This window comes from Xenopus laevis, chromosome 6L (genome assembly GCF_017654675.1).
Source record: "Xenopus laevis strain J_2021 chromosome 6L, Xenopus_laevis_v10.1, whole genome shotgun sequence".
NCBI lineage: Eukaryota > Metazoa > Chordata > Amphibia > Anura > Pipidae > Xenopus > Xenopus laevis.
The window spans coordinates 126,433,755-126,439,754 of record NC_054381.1 but is presented as its reverse complement, the minus strand read 5'-3'; positions in this window follow the sequence as shown (position 1 = coordinate 126,439,754).

Genomic DNA, 6,000 nt, shown 5'->3' with positions numbered 1-6,000 from the left:
TCAAAGCACAGAGGTCAGAGTGATTTAATACAAATGATAAACGCCTGTTCTGAATATCCAATCAGTGAGCAAATAACTCTTAATAGGTCAGAGCAGAGTGTTTTTGATTTCCTCCCTTAGGTGATTATGGAATATAAAAGCAGTCACCTGTCAGGCAGATCCGGCAATGAAATTTAGCAGCCTATTGTCCCAATCACTGCTTTCAATCATTCTAAATGGTCTCCAGAGACAGTCATTACTATCGGACATGTTCCTTAGAGTAGATAAATGAAACTCCACCTGCAAGCCTTCATAGGGAAGACAAAGAGTGCCAGCCAAAAATATGATAGGGCCTGGAGCTTTATTGACATTTCCATCAAAAATAGTTAGCAATGAAAGCAGCTGTTGTGGAGAGCTTTCGGCACAACGTGTTTGGAATCTGCTGTGAGCTGAAATACAGACGTTCCGACAAGCAATTTACCTTCTGTCAGTCTCCATGTGCTTGCAGTGTTACTGAATGCTCTCACAGAGAGCCCACTTAGAACCACACATGTGTACAGTTTGGATAAAAGATTGAGGATAATACCAGGCAAATTGCAGATTGTCACATTCTGACCGGCACTGTCATCTGTAACATGACATGGAGGAAGCGAGGCGCCACCGCCGTGACTGATATCAGAGAATTACAGAATCAAATGTCATTCATTGTAATGAGCGTCTGAATAGAGTTTCCAAGATTCCCAATGTGAGACAGTCAGGGACTAGGAGCATTCATCTATCTTGCTTGTTGACACTGCAGCCATGATTATGAAAAAGAATTATGCAAGAAAATAACAAAATCCATTTGAGCAGGGCAATTTGGTTGCAAACATTTCTTTTCCAAATAAAAGCCCAGAGTGAACTGCATACTGGCATGCCATTTACAACAGTGTGTTTATCCTTCTGTTTAATGCTATCAATTCTAAACAGCCTGGTGGCTTGTTTTTTGTTTTTTTTGCGTCCAGTAGATGTTGGAAGTGATCTTTACAAATCAAGAGAAGAAAACATAAATTTTTTATTGCTATTCCACAAAAATGTTCACATTTAAAGGAGAACTAAAACTACTAAACTAATCAGGCTACATATGAGGCTACATTATATGACACTCAAGAGCAGTGGTGCTGTAGGGTTGTGCTGTAAGAGCACCACATTGCCACCTCCTTTATCTCCTGTCTTCTAGAGATTCTTTGTGGCCAATGTAAGCATGTGCAGTAGAGGGAAACGCCAAACCTCAAAGCCAGTTTTTTTCTCTACTGCAAATAAGAACCCAGCCCTGAGCCAGGCAGAGGATCCACGAAGAGAAAGCAGATGGTAATGTGGTGCTCCTACAATAGTATCAGCCTGTGCAACAGAGCATCAGCCTGGGGTCTCAGGTAAATTAGTATAATCACGTGAGAGTGCATAACAAATGGGCTCCCTCATTGATTTTGTCTTTTTCTTTTAACTTGCAAATTATCTACAACTCCCAAAATCACCCTCTATAAACAGGGTTTTAGTTTCACTATAGATGATCATGTAAACATAGAAAATGTCATTCTGCCTGGGCACCTTTTCTATTTATCACAGGAGTGATATCGCCCCCCTCCCAGCAGCCCATCAGCAGAACAATGGGAAGGTAACAAGATAACAGCTCACCGATAAAAAATAACAGCTCCCTGGAAGATATAAGAACAACACTCAATAGTAAAAATCCAAGTCCCACTGTGACTCCTTCAGTTACAATAGGAGAAACAATAGCCTATCGGGAATCAGTTCCATGGTAAAAGCACACGACCAGGCAAAATGAGCTGAGATGGCTGCCTACACACCTGTAGGGTGTATTGTAGAGTGAGTATTTGTAAGGAAAACCGTAAGTCCTTCCCAAGATGGCGTCCAAGATGGGAGCCCCCTGGATCCTGCTGGTCGCAGCACGATGACGTCAGCGTCTTTCCGTCCCCGGATTGGTCGCCGGCGTCGGAACGGACGCCGGCGTCAGAACGTGCGTCAACGTCAGGACGCTGGCGTCAGTGCGTCAGCGTCGGCATCATGACGTCAGCGCGTCCAAAATTGGCGCCGAAACCTGGCCTATTTAAAGCAACTCCGGGATTCCCTCAATGCCCGATTATAGGTTTAGTTTACTACTCCTGGGTGTGATTCATTGCGAACTTCTTGATATTTGTGTACCGACCTTTGCCTGAAAACTTCGACCTTGAACCTCTTCTGCCTGGACTGATCTTGTTGCCTGTTTGACCATTCTTCTGTTTCATCCTTATCTGTACTGCGAACTTGGACATTGTTATTTCCTCCCTTGGTCCTCACTACTCCTGAGGCCTTTGGCCTTACATTATAATCGGGCCATGGACCCTTCGGAGGAGAATCCAGCGCCGCCTGATGTCGGTGGATCGCTTCGTGGTCTGGCTTCCCGGATGCAGTCCTATGAGGTACAGCAGTCTCACTTTGGCCAGGCTCTGGAGACCATTCTTGCTAAACTGTCGGCTTTAACACCCGCCGATCCTATTCCTGCACCTGTACCTGCGGCCCCGCTTCACGTCTCCGAGCCCCGCATTCCGGCCCCTCCACTCTACAGTGGTGATCCTGCAGCCTGCCGTGGGTTTATCAACCAGTGCGAGGTCCACTTTGCACTCGCACCCAGCCAGTTCGTGTCTGAACGTGCCAAGGTGGGCTTCATATTCTCCCGTCTGCAAGGGAAGGCACTGGAATGGGCTTCGCCTCTATGGGAGAAGGAGGATCCCATTATCGATGATGCTAGAGCCTTCGTTCGAGAACTTCGAGTGGTCTTTGATGCTCCGGGTCGTGCCACTGCTTCCTCCGCACGCCTGTTCCATCTTCAACAGGGAACTCGCTCAGTCTCGGAGTACGCCATTGAATTCCGCACCCTGGTTGCAGAGACTTCGTGGAACAATGACGGGTATCACGCTTCCTTTTACAACGGCCTGGCGATACGTATAAAGACTGATCTGGTGTCCAGGGAAATTCCATCCCGTTGGGAAGATCTAGTCACCCTGGCCATAAAGGTAGATACTCGGCAGAGGGAGTTTCAAGCTGAACTCGACAGAGAGCGCTCCCCAACCAAAAGATTCCACAGGTTCCAACCTACTCTGGCTCCTCGTTTTCAAAGACCCTTTCTTCTCAACCCGGCTTCCACCTTGTCTTCTCCAAATCCTGCGGCTCCTGCTTCTTCTTCCCTGCCTTCGGAAGAACCAATGCAGATCGGACGGGCTCGTCTGACCGAACAGGAAAAGCTTCGGAGAAGGGCTGCTGGACTTTGCCTCTATTGTGGTGGAAAATCCCACTTCGCCTATGAGTGCCCAGTGAAGCCGGGAAACGCCAACACCTAGGTAAGACTGGGGAGACTTACCTGGGTGGAATTGGTCCCTCTCCCCATTTTTCTGCTCAACGCTTCCTCCTTCCTGTGCAGATTCGTTTTGGAACCCGGACGATTTCTTCTGAAGCTTTCCTTGACTCCGGCGCAGCTGGGAATTTCATGGATAAAGTCTTCGCTGAAAGCCACTCTATTCCCCTGCGACCTCTGGCTGTTCCTCTTCGTGCATTGGCAATTGACGATCGTCCACTTTCCTCTGCTACAATTTCCCACTCCACCGATGAACTTTCCGTTATTGTGGGATCCATGCACCTTGAAAGATTGTCCTTCCTTCTAATTGATTGTCCTTCTACCCTTCTACCCTATCTTGTACTTGGTTTGCCCTGGTTGAATATTCATAACCCAGTAATCGATTGGGCTTCGTCTCAGATCTCCCGATGGAGTTCCTTCTGCCAACAAAATTGTTTACCCACCAAATCCATCATTAAAGCTTCATCTGTGTCTTCCAATTCTTCTTTGCCTTTTGTTTATCAAGCCTTCTCTGATGTCTTCAATAAAAAGTCTGCCGAAGTCCTGCCTCCCCATCGTCCCTATGATTGCCCCATCGAACTTCTTCCTGGAACCATGCCTCCCAGGGGTCGCACCTATCCGCTTTCTCCTTCTGAAACCTGTGCCATGAAGGAGTACATTCAAGAGAACCTGCAAAGAGGTTTTATTCGTCCTTCCTCTTTCCCGGCTGGAGCCGGCTTCTTCTTTGTTGAGAAGAAAGATGGAGGTTTGCGGCCCTGCATTGATTATAGAGGTTTAAATAAAATCACAATTAAAAACCGTTATCCCCTTCCTCTCATCTCCGAACTGTTCGACCAACTCAAAGGGGCTTGTCTTTTCACCAAGTTGGATCTTCGTGGGGCTTATAATTTAATCCGGGTCAGAGAGGGAGATGAATGGAAGACCGATTTCAACACACGGGACGGGCATTATGAATACCTTGTCATGCCTTTCGGTCTCTGTAACGCCCCCGCGGTCTTCCAAGAATTTGTGAATGACATTTTCAGGGATTTACTGGGCCAGTATGTGGTGGTGTACTTGGACAATATCCTTATTTTTTCCAAGAATCTTGCTGAGCATCGTCTTCAAGTTCAAGAAGTACTTTCTCGTCTTCGAAAGAACAACCTGTTTGCCAAGTTGGAGAAATGTTCCTTTGAAGTATCATCCATCTCCTTCCTAGGATACATCATTTCCCAACAAGGCTTCAAGATGGACCCAGCCAAGGTTTCGGCAATTCAAGATTGGCCTCTCCCCACCAGTGTCAAGGCTGTTCAAAGATTCATCGGCTTTGCTAACTATTATAGACAGTTTATTAAAGGTTTTTCGTCAAAAATTGCTCCAATTCTTGCTCTTATACAAAAAAGGGGTAAACCACAGCATTGGCCTCCTCTAGCCTTGGAAGCCTTCAAGACTCTTAAAGAATCCTTTTCATCTGCCCCAATCCTCAGGCACCCTGAACCTCTCCAACCTTTCTTCATCGAAGTAGATGCCTCGGACATCGGAGCAGGAGCAATATTATCCCAAAGATCCTCTTCTGATGGTAAACTGCATCCGTGTGCCTTCTTTTCCAAAAAGTTTTCCTCCTCCGAAAGGAATTATGACGTTGGGAACCGTGAGTTACTGGCCGTCCAGCTTGCTCTAGACGAGTGGAGACACTTTCTTGAAGGGTCATTGGTCCCTGTGACCATCTTCACCGACCACAAAAACCTAGAATATATCCAGACCCTTAAGCGCCTCAATCCCCGACAAGCCAGATGGGCATTGTTCTTCTCACGTTTTAACTTCATCTTAACTTTTCGTCCTGGTTCAAGAAACAAGAAAGCGGATGCTCTTTCCAGAAGTTTTATCCCTGAAGATCCCATCTCCGAAGACCCAGAATCCATTTTGCCTCCTACAAAGATCATTGCTGCCCTGTTCCCTTCCCTTGCTTCGCATCTCTTGTCCATTCAATCTTCTGCTCCTGTGGAAACTCCTGTGGGCGTAGCCTTTGTTCCTCCTGAGCTTCGTCAGTCCATTTTGATCCAGTCTCACAGTTCTAAGCAGGCCGGTCATCCGGGAATTAAAAAGACGACTGAACTTTTATCTCGTCTCGTCTGGTGGCCTTCCTTAAGAAAGGATGTTAAAGATTTTGTTTCTTCCTGCTCCACTTGTGCTGTATCCAAATCAGGACATTCTCCTCCTAAAGGCCTACTTTTACCTTTGCCTGTTCCATCCCGCTCTTGGACCCATTAGGCAATGGATTTCATCGTGGATCTTCCTGCTTCCTCTGGCTACACCGTTATCTGGGTGGTGATTGACAGGTTTAGTAAGGTGGCACACTTTATCCCTCTCCGGGAACTCCCTTCAGCTCCAGAACTTTCTTCGTTATTTATTACACACAACACATTTTCCGTCTCCATGGTTTTCCTGCTGAGATTGTCTCTGACCGGGGGTCCCAATTTGTTTCAAAGTTTTGGAGGTCCCTTTGTAAAGCCCTGGACATTTCTCTCCAATTTTCTTCTTCTTATCATCCCCAGTCTAATGGAGCGGCAGAAAGAGTTAACCAGGCTCTTGAACAGTTCCTTCGGTGTCATGTGTCCCTGTGTCAGGATGATTGGGCTGACCTCCTCCCT